The following is a 16,378-nucleotide window of genomic DNA, read 5'->3' as shown; positions in this document are numbered from 1 at the left end:
TCTGTGTGAGAGTGTCTCTCTTCCCCTCACTAACTACTCCCCGAGGAAGGTCTCTGTGTGTGAGCGTCTCTCTCTTCACCTCACTCACTACTCCCCGAGGAAGGTCTCTGTGTGTGAGTCTCTCTCTCTTCCACTCACTCACTACTCCCCGAGGAAGGTCACTGTGTGTGAGTGTCTCTCTCTTCCCCTCACTCACTACTCCATGAGGAAGGTCTTTGTGTGTGAGTGTCTCTCTCTTCCCCTCACTCACTACTCCCCGATGAAGGTCTCTGTGTGTGAGTGACACTCTCTTCCCCTCACTCACTACTCCCCGAGGAAGGTCTCTGTGTGTGAGTCTCTCTCTCTTCCCCTCACTAACTGCTCCCCGAGGAAGGTCTCTGTGTGTGAGTGTCTCACTCTTCCCCTCACTCACTACTCCCCGAGGAAGGTCTCTGTGTGTGAGTCTCTCTCTCTTCCCCTCACTAACTACTCCCCGAGGAAGGTCTCTGTGTGTGAGTGTCTCTCTTCCCCTCACTAACTACTCCCCGAGGAAGGTCTCTGTGTGTGAGTGTCTCTCTTCCCCTCACTAACTACTCCCCGAGGAAGGTCTCTGTGTGAGAGTGTCCCTAATCCCCTCACTAACTACTCCCCGAGGAAGGTCTCTGTGTGTGAGTGTCTCTCTTCCCCTCACTAACTACTCCCCGAGGAAGGTCACTGTGTGTGAGTGTCTCTCTCTTCCCCTCACTCACTACTCCCCGAGGAAGGTCTCTGTGTGTGAGTCTCTCTCTCTTCCACTCACTCACTACTCCCCGAGGAAGGTCACTGTGTGTGAGTGTCTCTCTCTTCCCCTCACTCACTACTCCCCGATGAAGGTCTCTGTGTGTGAGTGTCTCTCTCTTCCCCTCACTCACTACTCCACGAGGAAGGTCTCTGTGTGTGAGTGACTCTCTCTTTACCTCACTCACTACTCCTGGAGGAAGGTCACTGTGTGTGAGTGTCTCTCTCTTCCCCTCACTCACTACTCCACGAGGAAGGTCTCTGTGTGTGAGTGACTCTCTCTTCCCCTCACTCACTACTCCCCGAGGAAGGTCTCTGTGTGCGAGTGACTCTCTCTTCCCCTCACTAACTACTCCCCGAGGAAGGTCTCTGTGTGTGAGTGTCTCACTCTTCCCATCACTCACTACTCCACGAGGAAGGTCTCTGTGTGTGAGTGTCTCTCTCTTCCCCTCACTCACTACTCCACGAGGAAGGTCTCTGTGTGTGAGTGTCTCACTCTTCCCCTCACTAACTACTCCGGGAGGAAGGTCTCTGTGTGTGAGTGCCTCACTCTTCCCCTCAATCACTGCTCCCCGAGGAGGGTCTCTGTGTGTGAGTGTCTCTCTCTTCCCCTCACTCACTACTCCCCGAGGATGGTCTCTGTGTGTGAGTGTCTCTCTCTTCCCCTCACTCACTACTCCCCGAGGAAGGTCTCTGTGTGTGAGTCTCTCTCTCTTCCCCTCACTCACTACTCCCCGAGGAAGGTCCCTGTGTGTGAGTGTCTCTCTCTTCCCCTCACACACTACTCCCCGAGGAAGGTCACTGTGTGTGAGTGTCTCTCTCTTCCCCTCACCTACTACTCCACGAGGAAGGTCTCTGTGTGTGAGTGACTCTCTCTTCCCCTCACTCACTACTCCCCGAGGAAGGTCTCTGTGTGTGAGTCTCTCTCTCTTCCCCTAACTAACTGCTCCCCGAGGAAGGTCTCTGTGTGTGAGTGTCTCACTCTTCCCCTCACTCACTACTCCCCGAGGAAGGTCTCTGTGTGTGAGTCTCTCTCTCTTCCCCTCACTAACTACTCCCCGAGGAAGGTCTCTGTGTGTGAGTGTCTCACTCTTCCCCTCACTCACTACTCCCCGAGGAAGGTCTCTGTGTGTGAGCGTCTCTCTCTTCCCCTCACTCACTACTCCACGAGGAAGGTCTCTGTGTGTGAGTGTCTCACTCTTCCTCTCACAAACTACTCCACGAGGAAGGTCTCAATGTGTGAGTGTCTCTCTCTTCCCCTCACTCACTACTCCGGGAGGAAGGTCTCTGTGTGTGAGTGACTCTCTCTTCACCTCACTCACTACTCCTGGAGGAAGGTCACTGTGTGTGAGTGTCTCTCTCTTCCCCTCACTCACTACTCCACGAGGAAGGTCTCTGTGTGTGAGTGACTCTCTCTTCCCCTCAATCACTACTCCCCGAGGAAGGTCTCTGTGTGTGAGTGTCTCTCTCTTCCCATCACTCACTACTGGACTCTGTGTGTGAGTGTCTCACTCTTCCCCTCACTAACTACTCCCCGAAGAAGGTCTCTGTGTGTGAGTGTCTCACTCTTCCCCTCACTCACTACTCCACGAGGAAGGTCTCTGTGTGAGAGCGTCTCTCTCTTCCCCTCACTCACTACTCCCGGAGGAGGGTCTCTGTGTGTGAGTGTCTCTCTCTTAGCCTCACTGACTACTCCTGGAGGTAGGTCTCTGTGTGTGAGTGTCTCCCTTCACCTCACTAACTACTCCCCGAGGAAGGTCTCTGTGTGTGAGTGACTCTCTCTTCCCCTCACTCACTACTCCCCGAGGAAGGTCTCTGTGTGCGAGTGACTCTCTCTTCCCCTCACTAACTACTCCCCGAGGAAGGTCTCTGTGTGTGAGTGTCTCACTCTTCCCATCACTCACTACTCCACGAGGAAGGTCTCTGTGTGTGAGTGTCTCTCTCTTCCCCTCACTCACTACACCACGAGGAAGGTCTCTGTGTGTGAGGGTCCCACTCTTCCCCTCACTAACTACTCCGGGAGGAAGGTCTCTGTGTGTGAGTGCCTCACTCTTCCCCTCACTCACTGCTCCCCGAGGAGGGTCTCTGTGTGTGAGTGTCTCTCTCTTCCCCTCACTCACTACTCCCCGAGGATGGTCTCTGTGTGTGAGTGTCTCTCTCTTCCCCTCACTCACTACTCCCCGAGGAAGGTCTCTGTGTGTGAGTCTCACTCTCTTCTCCTCACTCACTACTCCCCGAGGAAGGTCCCTGTGTGTGAGTGTCTCTCTCTTCCCCTCACACACTACTCCCCGAGGAAGGTCACTGTGTGTGAGTGTCTCTCTCTTCCCCTCACCTACTACTCCACGAGGAAGGTCTCTGTGTGTGAGTGTCTCTCTTCCCCTCAATCACTACTCCACGAGGAAGGTCTCTGTGTGTGAGTCTCTCTCTCTTCCCCTCACTAACTACTCCCCGAGGAAGGTCTCTGTGTGTGAGTGTCTCACTCTTCCCCTCACTCACTACTCCCCGAGGAAGGTCTCTGTGTGTGAGTCTCTCTCTCTTCCACTCACTAACTACTCCCCGAGGAGGGTCTCTGTGTGTGAGTGTCTCTCTCTTCCCCCTCACTCACTACTCCCAGAGGAAGGTCTCTGTGTGTGAGTGTCTCACTCTTCCCCTCACTCACTACTCCCCGAGGAAGGTCTCTGTGTGTGAGCGTCTCTCTCTTCCCCTCACTCACTACTCCACGAGGAAGGTCTCTGTGTGTGAGTGTCTCACTCTTCCCCTCACACACTACTCCACGAGGAAGGTCTCAATGTGTGAGTGTCTCACTCTTCCCCTCACTCACTACTCCACGAGGAAGGTCTCTGTGTGTGAGTGTCTCACTCTTCCCCTCACACACTACTCCACGAGGAAGGTCTCAATGTGTGAGTGTCTCTCTCTTCCCCTCACTCACTACTCCGGGAGGAAGGTCTCTGTGTGTGAGTGACTCTCTCTTCACCTCACTCACTACTCCTGGAGGAAGGTCTCTGTGTGTGAGTGTCTCTCTCTTCCCCTCACTCACTACTCCACGAGGAAGGTCTCTGTGTGTGAGTGACTCTCTCTTCCCCTCAATCACTACTCCCCGAGGAAGGTCTCTGTGTGTGAGTGTCTCTCTCTTCCCCTCACTCACTACTCTCAGAGGAAGGTCTCTGTGTGTGAGTGTCTCTCTCTTCCCCTCACTCACTACTCCCCGAGGAGGGTCTCTGTGTGTGAGTGTCTCTCTCTTCCCCTCACTCACTACTCCCCGAGGAAGGTCTCTGTGTGTGAGTGTCTCACTCTTCCCCTCACTAACTACTCCCCGAGGAAGGTCTCTGTGTGTGAGTGTCTCACTCTTCCCCTCACTCACTACTCCACGAGGAAGGTCTCTGTGTGAGAGCGTCTCTCTCTTCCCCTCACTCACTACTCCCGGAGGAAGGTCTCTGTGTGTGAGTGTCTCACTCTTCCCCTCACTAACTACTCCCCGAGGAAGGTCTCTGTGTGTGAGTGTCTCTCTCTTCCCCTCACACACTACTCCCCGAGGAAGGTCTCTGTGTGTGAGTGTCTCTCTCTTCCCCTCACTCACTACTCCCCGAGGAAGGTCTCAATGTGTGAGTGTCGCTCTCTTTCCCTCACTCACTACTCCCCGGGGAAGGTCTATGTGTGTGAGTGACTCTCTCTTCCCCTCACTCACTACTCCCCGAGGAGGGTCTCTGTGTGTGAGCGTCTCTCTCCTCCCCTCACCCACTACTCCCCGAGGCAGGTCTCTGTGTGTGAGTGTCTCTCTTCCCCTCACTCACTACTCCCCGAGGAGGGTCTCTGTGTGTGAGTGTCTCTCTCTTAGCCTCACTGACTACTACTGGAGGTAGGTCTCTGTGTGTGAGTGTCTCCCTTCACCTCACTAAATACTCCCCGAGGAAGGTCTCTGTGTGAGCGTCTCTCTTCCCCTCACTTACTACACCCCGAGGAAGGTCTCTGTGTGTGAGTGTCTCTCTCTTCCCCTCACTCACTACTCTCAGAGGAAGGTCTCTGTGTGTGTGTGTGTCTCTCTCTTCCCCTGACTCACTACTCCACGAGGAAGGTCTCTGTGTGTGAGTGTCTCACTCTTCCCCTCACTAACTACTCCCAGAGAAAGGTCTCTGTGTGTGAGTGTTTCACTCTTCCCCTCACTAACTACTCCCCGAGGAAGGTCTCTGTGTGTGAGTTCTCTCTTCCCCTCACTAACTACTCCCCGAGGAAGGTCTCTGTGTGAGAGCGTCTCTCTCTTCCCCTCACTCACTACTCCCGGAGGAAGGTCTCTGTGTGTGAGTGTCTCTCTCTTCCCCTCACTCACTACTCCCCGAGGAAGGTCTCAATGTGTGAGTGTCGCTCTCTTTCCCTCACTCACTACTCCCCGGGGAAGGTCTATGTGTGTGAGTGACTCTCTCTTCCCCTCACTCACTACTCCCCGAGGAGGGTCTCTGTGTGTGAGCGTCTCTCTCCTCCCCTCACCCACTACTCCCCGAGGCAGGTCTCTGTGTGTGAGTGTCTCTCTTCCCCTCACTCACTACTCCCCGAGGAGGGTTTCTGTGTGTGAGTGTCTCTCTCTTAGCCTCACTGACTACTCCTGGAGGTAGGTCTCTGTGTGTGAGTGTCTCCCTTCACCTCACTAACTACTCCCCGAGGAAGGTCTCTGTGTGAGCGTCTCTCGTCCCCTCACTTACTACACCCCGAGGAAGGTCTCTGTGTGTGAGTGTCTCTCTCTTCCCCTCACTCACTACTCTCAGAGGAAGGTCTCTGTGTGTGTGTGTGTCTCTCTCTTCCCCTGACTCACTACTCCACGAGGAAGGTCTCTGTGTGTGAGTGTCTCACTCTTCCCCTCACTAACTACTCCCCGAGAAAGGTCTCTGTGTGTGAGTGTTTCACTCTTCCCCTCACTAACTACTCCCCGAGGAAGGTATCTGTGTGTGAGTGTCTCTCTTCCCCTCACTAACTACTCCCCGAGGAAGGTCTCTGTGTGTGAGTTCTCTCTTCCCCTCACTAACTACTCCCCGAGGAAGGTCTCTGTGTGTGAGTGTCTCTCTCTTCCCCTCACTCACTACTCCCCGAGGAAGGTCTCAATGTGTGAGTGTCGCTCTCTTTCCCTCACTCACTACTCCCCGGGGAAGGTCTATGTGTGTGAGTGACTCTCTCTTCCCCTCACTCACTACTCCACGAGGAAGTTCTCTGTGTGTGAGTGTCTCTCTCTTCCCCTCACTCACTACTCCCCGAGGAAGGTCTCTGTGTGTGAGTGACTCATTCTTCCCCTCACTCACAACTCCACGAGGAAGGTCTCTGTGTGTGAGTGTCTCTCTTCCCCTCACTCACTACTCCCCGAGGAAGGTCACTGTGTGTGAGTGTCTCTCTCTTCCCCTCACTCACTACTCCCCGAGGAAGGTCTCTGTGTGTGAGTGTCTCTCTCTTCCCCTCACTCACTACTCCCAAAGGAAGGTCTCTGTGTGTGAGTCTCTCTCTTCCCCTCACTCACTACTCCCAAAGGAAGGTCTCTGTGTGTGAGTCTCTCCCTTCCCCTCACTCACTACTCCCCGAGGAAGGTCTCTGTGTGTGAGTGGCTCTCTCTTCCCCTCACTCACTACTCTCAGAGGAAGGTCTCTGTGTGAGTGTGTGTCTCTCTCTTCCCCTCACTCACTACTCCACGAGGAAGGTCTCTGTGTGTGAGTGTCTCACTCTTCCCCTCACTCACTACTCCCCGAGGAAGGTCTCTGTGTGTGAGTGTCTCTCTCTTCCCCTCACTCACTACTCCCCGAGGAAGGTCTCTGTGTGTGAGTGTCTCTCTTCCCCTCACTAACTACTCCCCGAGGAAGGTCTCTGTGTGTGAGTTCTCTCTTCCCCTCACTAACTACTCCCCGAGGAAGGTTTCTGTGTGTGAGTGTCTCTCTCTTCCCCTCACTCACTACTCCCCGAGGAAGGTCTCAATGTGTGAGTGTCGCTCTCTTTCCCTCACTCACTACTCCCCGGGGAAGGTCTCTGTGTGTGTGTGTCACTCTCTTCCCCTCACTCACTACTCCACGAGGAAGGTCTCTGTGTGTGAGTGACTCTCTCTTCCCCTCACTCACTACTCCACGAGGAAGTTCTCTGTGTGTGAGTGTCTCTCTCTTCCCCTCACTCACTACTCCACGAGGAAGGTCTCTGTGTGTGAGTGACTCACTCTTCCCCTCACTCACAACTCCCCGAGGAAGGTCTCTGTGTGTGAGTGTCTCTCTCTTCCCCTCACTCACTACTCCCCGAGGAAGATCCCTGTGTGTGAGTGTCTCTCTCTTCCCCTCACTCACTACTCCCCGAGGAAGATCCCTGTGTGAGAGTGTGTCTCTCTTCCACTCACACACTACTCCCCGAGGAAGGTCTCTGTGTGTGAGTGTCTCTCTCTTCCCCTCACTCACTACTCCCCGAGGAGGGTCTCTGTGTGTGAGTGTCTCTCTCTTCCCCTCACTCACTACTCCCCGGGGAAGGTCTCTGTGTGTGAGTGTCTCACTCTTCCCCTCACTAACTACTCCCCGAGGAAGGTCTCTGTGTGTGAGTGTCTCACTCTTCCCCTCACTCATTACTCCACGAGGAAGGTCTCTGTGTGAGAGCGTCTCTCTCTTCCCCTCACTCACTACTCCCGGAGGAAGGTCTCTGTGTGTGAGTGTCTCTCTCTTCCCCTCACTCACTACTCCCCGAGGAAGGTCTCTGTGTGTGAGTGTCTCTCTCTTCCCCTCACACACTACTCCCCGAGGAAGGTCTCTGTGTGTGAGTGTCTCTCTCTTCCCCTCACTCACTACTCCCCGAGGAAGGTCTCAATGTGTGAGTGTCGCTCTCTTTCCCTCACTCACTACTCCCCGGGGAAGGTCTATGTGTGTGAGTGACTCTCTCTTCCCCTCACTCACTACTCCCAGAGGAAGGTCTCTGTGTTTGAGCGTCTCTCTCTTCCACTCACTCACTACTCCCAGAGGAAGTTCTGTGTGTGTGAGTGTCTCTCCCTTCCCCTCACTCACGACTCCCCGAGGAAGTTCTCTGTGTGTGAGCGTCTCTCTCTTCCCCTCACTCACGACTCCCCGAGGAAGTTCTCTGTGTGTGAGCGTCTCTCTCTTCCCCTCACCCACTACTCCCCGAGTTAGGTCTCTGTGTGTGAGTGTCTCTCTTCCCCTCACTCACTACTCCCCGAGGAGGGTCTCTGTGTGTGAGTGTCTCTCTCTTAGCCTCACTGACTACTCCTGGAGGTAGGTCTCTGTGTGTGAGGGTCTCTCTTCCCCTCAATCTCTACTCCCCGATGAGGGTCTCTGTTTGTGAGTGTCTCTCTCTTCCCCTCACTCACTACTCCCCGTGGAAGGTCTCTGTGTGTGAGTGTCTCTCTCTTCCCCTCACTCACTACTCCCGGAGGAAGGTCTCTGTGTGTGTGTGTGTCTCTCTCTTCCCCTGACTCACAACTCCCAGAGTAAGGTCTCTGTGTGTGAGTGTCTCTTTCTTCCCCTCACTCACTACTCCCAGAGGAGGTTCTCTGAGTATGAGTGTCTCTCTGTTCCCCTCACTCACTACTCCTCGAGGAAGGACACTGTGTGTGAGTGTATCTCTTCCCCTCACTCACTACTCCCTGAGGAAGGCCTCTGTGTGTGAGCATCTCTCTCTTCCTCTCACTCACTACACCCCGAGGAAGGTCTCTGTGTGTGAGTGTCTCTCTCTTCCCCTCACTCACTACTCCCCGAGGAAGGTCTCTGTGTGTGAGTGTCTCTCTCTTCCCCTCACTCACTACTCCCCGAAGAAGGTCTCTGTGTGTGAGAGTCTCTCTATTCCCCTCACTCACTACTCCCGGAGGAAGGTCACTGTGTGTGATTGTCTCTCTCTTCCCCTCACTCACTACTCCACGAGGAAGTTCTCTGTGTGTGAGTGTCTCTCTCTTCCCCTCACTCACTACTCCCCGAGGAAGGTCTCTGTGTGTGAGTGACTCACTCTTCCCCTCACTCACAACTCCACGAGGAAGGTCTCTGTGTGTGAGTGTCTCTCTTCCCCTCACTCACTACTCCCCGAGGAAGGTCACTGTGTGTGAGTGTCTCTCTCTTCCCCTCACTCACTACTCACCGAGGAAGGTCTCTGTGTGTGAGTGTCTCTCTCTTCCCCTCACTCACTACTCCCAAAGGAAGGTCTCTGTGTGTGAGTCTCTCTCTCTTCCCCTCACTCACTACTCCCCGAGGAAGGTCCCTGTGTGAGAGTGTGTCTCTCTTCCACTCACACACTACTCCCCGAGGAAGGTCTCTGTGTGTGAGTGTCTCTCTCTTCCCCTCACACACTACTCCCCGAGGAAGGTCACTGTGTGTGAGTGTCTCTCTCTTCCCCTCACCTACTACTCCACGAGGAAGGTCTCTGTGTGTGAGTGTCTCTCTCTTCCCCTCACTCACTACTCCCCGAGGAGGGTCTCTGTGTGTGAGTGTCTCTCTCTTCCCCTCACTAACTACTCCCCGAGGAAGGTCTCTGTGTGTGAGTGTCTCACTCTTCCCCTCACTCACTACTCCCCGAGGAAGGTCTCTGTGTGTGAGTCTCTCTCTCTTCCCCTCACTAACTACTCCCCGAGGAAGGTCTCTGTGTGTGAGTGTCTCACTCTTCCCCTCACTCACTACTCCCAGAGGAAGGTCTCTGTGTGTGAGTGTCTCTCTCTTCCCCTCACTAACTACTCCCCGAGGAAGGTCTCTGTGTGTGAGTGTCTCACTCTTCCCCTCACTCACTACTCCCCGAGGAAGGTCTCTGTGTGAGAGCGTCTCTCTCTTCCCCTCACTCACTACTCCCGGAGGAAGGTCTCTGTGTGTGAGTGTCTCTCTCTTCCCCTCACTCACTACTCCCCGAGGAAGGTCTCTGTGTGTGAGTGTCTCTCTCTTCCCCTCACACACTACTCCCCGAGGAAGGTCTCTGTGTGTGAGTGTCTCTCTCTTCCCCTCACACACTACTCCCCGAGGAAGGTCTCTGTGTGTGAGTGTCTCTCTCTTCCCCTCACTCACTACTCCCCGAGGAAGGTCACTGTGTGTGATTGTCTCTCTCTTCCCCTCACTCACTACTCCCCGAGGAAGGTCTCAATGTGTGAGTGTCGCTCTCTTTCCCTCACTCACTACTCCCCGGGGAAGGTCTATGTGTGTGAGTGACTCTCTCTTCCCCTCACTCACTACTCCCAGAGGAAGGTCTCTGTGTTTGAGCGTCTCTCTCTTCCACTCACTCACTACTCCCAGAGGAAGGTCTGTGTGTGTGAGTGTCTCTCTCTTCCCCTCACTCACGACTCCCCGAGGAAGTTCTCGGTGTGTGAGCGTCTCTCTCTTCCCCTCACCCACTACTCCCCGAGTTAGGTCTCTGTGTGTGAGTGTCTCTCTTCCCCTCACTCACTACTCCCCGAGGAGGGTCTCTGTGTGTGAGTGTCTCTCTCTTAGCCTCACTGACTACTCCTGGAGGTAGGTCTCTGTGTGTGAGGGTCTCTCTTCCCCTCAATCTCTACTACCCGATGAGGGTCTCTGTTTGTGAGTGTCTCTCTCTTCCCCTCACTCACTACTCCCCGTGGAAGGTCTCTGTGTGTGAGTGTCTCTCTCTTCCCCTCACTCACTACTCCCGGAGGAAGGTCTCTGTGTGTGTGTCTCTCTCTTCCCCTCACTCACTACTCCCCGAGGAAGGTCTCTGTGTGTGAGTGTCTCTCTCTTCCCCTCACTCACTACTCCCGGAGGAAGGTCTCTGTGTGTGAGTGTCTCTCTCTTCCCCTCACTCACTACTCCCAGAGGAGGTTCTCTGAGTATGAGTGTCTCTCTGTTCCCCTCACTCACTACTCCCCGAGGAAGGACTCTGTGTGTGAGTGTATCTCTTCCCCTCACTCACTACTCCACGAGGAAGTTCTCTGTGTGTGAGTGTCTCTCTCTTCCCCTCACTCACTACTCCCCGAGGAAGTTCTCTGTGTGTGAGTGTCTCTCTCTTCCCCTCACTCACTACTCCCCGAGGAAGATCCCTGTGTGAGAGTGTGTCTCTCTTCCACTCACACACTACTCCCCGAGGAAGGTCTCTGTGTGTGAGTGTCTCTCTCTTCCCCTCACTCACTACTCCCCGAGGAGGGTCTCTGTGTGTGAGTGACTCTCTCATCCCCTCACTCACTACTCCCCGGGGAAGGTCTCTGTGTGTGAGTGTCTCTCTCTTCCCCTCACTCACTACTCCCCGGGGAAGGTCTCTGTGTGTGAGTGTCTCACTCTTCCCCTCACTAACAACTCCCCGAGGAAGGTCTCTGTGTGTGAGTGTCTCACTCTTCCCCTCACTCACTACTCCCCGAGGAAGGTCTCTGTGTGTGAGTGTCTCTCTCTTCCCCTCACACACTACTCCCCGAGGAAGGTCTCTGTGTGTGAGTGTCTCTCTCTTCCCCTCACTCACTACTCCCCGAGGAAGGTCTCAATGTGTGAGTGTCGCTCTCTTTCCCTCACTCACTACTCCCCGGGGAAGGTCTATGTGTGTGAGCGTCTCTCTCTTCCCCTCACCCACTACTCCCCGAGTTAGGTCTCTGTGTGTGAGTGTCTCTCTTCCCCTCACTCACTACTCCCCGAGGAGGGTCTCTGTGTGTGAGTGTCTCTCTCTTAGCCTCACTGACTACTCCTGGAGGTAGGTCTCTGTGTGTGAGGGTCTCTCTTCCCCTCAATCTCTACTCCCCGATGAGGGTCTCTGTTTGTGAGTGTCTCTCTCTTCCCCTCACTCACTACTCCCCATGGAAGGTCTCTGTGTGTGAGTGTCTCTCTCTTCCCCTCACTCACTACTCCCGGAGGAAGGTCTCTGTGTGTGTGTGTGTCTCTCTCTTCCCCTCACTCACAACTCCCAGAGTAAGGTCTCTGTGTGTGAGTGTCTCTTTCTTCCCCTCACTCACTACTCCCAGAGGAGGTTCTCTGAGTATGAGTGTCTCTCTGTTCCCCTCACTCACTACTCCCCGAGGAAGGACTCTGTGTGTGAGTGTATCTCTTCCCCTCACTCACTACTCCCTGAGGAAGGCCTCTGTGTGTGAGCATCTCTCTCTTCCTCTCACTCACTACACCCCGAGGAAGGTCTCTGTGTGTGAGTGTCTCTCTCTTCCCCTCACTCACTACTCCCCGAGGAAGGTCTCTGTGTGTGAGTGTCTCTCTCTTCCCCTCACTCACTACTCCCCGAAGAAGGTCTCTGTGTGTGAGAGTCTCTCTATTCCCCTCACTCACTACTCCCGGAGGAAGGTCACTGTGTGTGATTGTCTCTCTCTTCCCCTCACTCACTACTCCACGAGGAAGTTCTCTGTGTGTGAGTGTCTCTCTCTTCCCCTCACTCACTACTCCCCGAGGAAGGTCTCTGTGTGTGAGTGACTCACTCTTCCCCTCACTCACAACTCCACGAGGAAGGTCTCTGTGTGTGAGTGTCTCTCTTCCCCTCACTCACTACTCCCCGAGGAAGGTCACTGTGTGTGAGTGTCTCTCTCTTCCCCTCACTCACTACTCCCCGAGGAAGGTCTCTGTGTGTGAGTGTCTCTCTCTTCCCCTCACTCACTACTCCCAAAGGAAGGTCTCTGTGTGTGAGTCTCTCTCTCTTCCCCTCACTCACTACTCCCCGAGGAAGGTCCCTGTGTGAGAGTGTGTCTCTCTTCCACTCACACACTACTCCCCGAGGAAGGTCTCTGTGTGTGAGTGTCTCTCTCTTCCCCTCACACACTACTCCCCGAGGAAGGTCACTGTGTGTGAGTGTCTCTCTCTTCCCCTCACCTACTACTCCACGAGGAAGGTCTCTGTGTGTGAGTGTCTCTCTCTTCCCCTCACTCACTACTCCCCGAGGAAGGTCTCTGTGTGTGAGTGTCTCTCTCTTCCCCTCACTAACTACTCCCCGAGGAAGGTCTCTGTGTGTGAGTGTCTCACTCTTCCCCTCACTCACTACTCCCCGAGGAAGGTCTCTGTGTGTGAGTCTCTCTCTCTTCCCCTCACTAACTACTCCCCGAAGAAGGTCTCTGTGTGTGAGTGTCTCACTCTTCCCCTCACTCACTACTCCCCGAGGAAGGTCTCTGTGTGTGAGCGTCTCTCTCTTCCCCTCACTCACTACTCCACGAGGAAGGTCTCTGTGTGTGAGTGTCTCACTCTTCCCCTCACACACTACTCCACGATGAAGGTCTCAATGTGTGAGTGTCTCTCTCTTCCCCTCACTCACTACTCCGGGAGGAAGGTCTCTGTGTGTGAGTGACTCTCTCTTCACCTCACTCACTACTCCTGGAGGAAGGTCACTGTGTGTGAGTGTCTCTCTCTTCCCCTCACTCACTACTCCACGAGGAAGGTCTCTGTGTGTGAGTGACTCTCTCTTCCCCTCAATCACTACTCCCCGAGGAAGTTCTCTGTGTGTGAGTGTCTCTCTCTTCCCCTCACTCACTACTCTCAGAGGAAGGTCTCTGTGTGTGAGTGTCTCTCTCTTCCCCTCACTCACTACTCCCCGAGGAAGGTCTCTGTGTGTGAGTGTCTCACTCTTCCCCTCACTAACTACTCCCCGAGGAAGGTCTCTGTGTGTGAGTGTCTCACTCTTCCCCTCACTCACTACTCCACGAGGAAGGTCTCTGTGTGAGAGCGTCTCTCTCTTCCCCTCACTCACTACTCCCGGAGGAAGGTCTCAATGTGTGAGTGTCGCTCTCTTTCCCTCACTCACTACTCCCTGAAAAGGTCTATGTGTGTGAGTGACTCTCTCTTCCCCTCACTCACTACTCCCAGAGGAAGGTCTCTGTGTTTGAGCGTCTCTCTCTTCCCCTCACGCTCTACTCCCCGAGGTAGGTCTCTGTGTGTGAGTGTCTCTCTTCCCCTCACTCACTACTCCCCGAGGAGGGTCTCTGTGTGTGAGTGTCTCTCTCTTACCCTCACTGACTACTCCTGGAGGTAGGTCTCTGTGTGTGAGGGTCTCTCTTCCCCTCAATCACTACTCCCCGAGGAGGGTCTCTGTTTGTGAGTGTCTCTCTCTTCCCTTCACTCACTACTCCCCGAGGAAGGTCTCTGTGTGTGAGTGTCTCTCTCTTCCCCTCACTCACTACTCCCGGAGGAAGGTCTCTGTGTGTGTGTGTGTCTCTCTCTTCCCCTCACTCACAACTCCCAGAGTAAGGTCTCTGTGTGTGAGTGTCTCTTTCTTCCCCTCACTCACTACTCCCAGAGGAGGTTCTCTGAGTATGAGTGTCTCTCTGTTCCCCTCACTCACTACTCCCCGAGGAAGGTCTCTGTGTGTGAGTGTCTCTCTTCCCCTCACTCACGACTCCCTGAGGAAGGCCTCTGTGTGTGAGCATCTCTCTCTTCCTCTCACTCACTACTCCGCGAGGAAGGTCTCTGTGTGTGAGTGTCTCTCTCTTCCCCTCACTCACTACTCCCCGAGGAAGGTCTCTGTGTGTGAGTGTCTCTCTCTTCCCCTCACTCACTACTCCCTGAAGAAGGTCTCTGTGTGTGAGTGTCTCTCTATTCCCCTCACTCACTACTCCCGGAGGAAGGTCACTGTGTGTGATTGTCTCTCTCTTCCCCTCACTCACTACTCCACGAGGAAGTTCTCTGTGTGTGAGTGTCTCTCTCTTCCCCTCACTCACTACTCCCCGAGGAAGGTCTCTGTGTGTGAGTGACTCACTCTTCCCCTCACTCACAACTCCACGAGGAAGGTCTCTGTGTGTGAGTGTCTCTCTTCCCCTCACTCACTACTCCCCGAGGAAGGACACTGTGTGTGAGTGTCTCTCTCTTCCCCTCACTCACTACTCCCTGAGGAAGGTCTCTGTGTGTGAGTGTCTCTCTCTTCCCCTCACTCACTTACTCCCCAAGGAAGGTCTCTGTGTGTGAGTGTCTCTCTCTTCCCCTCACACACTACTCCCCGAGGAAGGTCACTGTGTGTGAGTCTCTCTCACTTCCCCTCACTCACTACTCCCCGAGGAAGGTCTCTGTGTGTGAGTGACTCTCTCTTCCCCTCACTCACAACTCCCCGAGGAAGGTCTCTGTGTGTGAGTGTCTCTCTCTTCACCTCACTCACTACTCCCCGAGGTAGGTCTCTGTGTGTGAGTGTCTCTCTTCCCCTCACTCACTACTCTCAGAGGAAGGTCTCTGTGTGTGAGTGTCTCTCTCTTCCTCTCACTCACTACTCCCCGAGGAAGGTCACTGTGTGTGAGTCTCTCTCTCTTTCCCTCACTCACTACTCCCCGAGGAAGGTCTCTGTGTGTGAGTGTCTCTCTCTTCCCCTCACTCACTACTCCCCGAGGATGGTCTCTGTGTGTGTGTGTCTCTCTCTTCCCCTCACTCACTACTCCCGGAGGAAGGTCTCTGTGTGTGAGTGTCTCTCTCTTCCCGGCACTCACTACTCCCGGAGGAAGGTCTCTGTGTGTGTGTGTCTCTCTCTTCCCCTCACTCACTACTCCCCGAGGAAGGTCTCTGTGTGTGAGTGTCTCTCTCTTCCCCTCACTCACTACACCCCTAGGAAGGTCTCTGTGTGTGAGTGTCTCTCTCTTCCCCTCACTCACTACTCCCGGAGGAAGGTCTCTGTGTGTGAGTGTCTCTCTCTTCCCCTCACTCACTACTCCCGGAGGAAGGTCTCTGTGTGTGTGTATCTCTCTCTTCCCGGCACTCACTACTCCCGGAGGAAGGTCTCTGTGTGTGTGTGTCTCTCTCTTCCCCTCACTCACTACTCCCCGAGGAAGGTCTCTGTGTGTGAGTGTCTCTCTCTTCCCCTCACTCACTACACCCCTAGGAAGGTCTCTGTGTGTGAGTGTCTCTCTCTTCCCCTCACTCACTACTCCCGGAGGAAGCTCTCTGTGTGTGAGTGTCTCTCTCTTCCCCTCACTCACTACTCCCGGAGGAAGGTCTCTGTGTGTGTGTGTCTCTCTCTTCCCGGCACTCACTACTCCCGGAGGAAGGTCTCTGTGTGTGTGTGTCTCTCTCTTCCCCTCAATCACTACTCTCCGAGGAGGGTCTCTGTTTGTGAGTGTCTCTCTCTTCCCCTCACTCACTACTCCCCGAGGAAGGTCTCTGTGTGTGAGTGTCTCTCTCCTCCCCTCACTCACTACTCTCGGAGGAGGGTTTCTGTGTGTGAGTGTCTCTCTCTTCCCCTCACTAACTACTCCCGGAGGAAGGTCTCTGTGTGTGTGAGTGTCTCTCTCTTCCCCTCACTCACTACTCCCCGAGGAAGGTCTCTGTGCGTGTGTGTCTCTCTCTTCCCCTCACTCACTAGTCCCGGAGGAAGGTCTCTGTGTGTGTGTCTCTCTCTCTTCCCCTCACTAACTACTCCCCGATGAAGTTCTCTGTGTGTGAGTGTCTCTCGCTTCCCCTCACTAACTACTCCCCGAGGAAGGTATCTGTGTGTGAGTGTCTCTCTCTTCCCCTCACTCACTACTCCCCGAGGAAGGTCTCACAGTGTGAGTGTCTCTCTCTTCCCCTCACTCACTACTCCCGGAGGAAGGTCTCTGTGTGTGAGTGTCTCTCTCTTCCCCTCACTCACTACTCCCGGAGGAAGGTCTCTGTGTGTGTGTGTCTCTCTCTTCCCCTCACTCACTACTCCCCGAGGAAGGTCTCTGTGTGTGTGTGTCTCTCTCTTCCCCTCACTCACTACTCCCCGAGGAAGGTCTCTGTGTGTGAGTGTCTCTCTTTTCCCCTCACTCACTACA

Source organism: Hypanus sabinus (assembly GCF_030144855.1).
Source record: "Hypanus sabinus isolate sHypSab1 chromosome 1 unlocalized genomic scaffold, sHypSab1.hap1 SUPER_1_unloc_4, whole genome shotgun sequence".
Lineage (NCBI taxonomy): Eukaryota > Metazoa > Chordata > Chondrichthyes > Myliobatiformes > Dasyatidae > Hypanus > Hypanus sabinus.
This window is presented reverse-complemented; position numbering follows the sequence as displayed.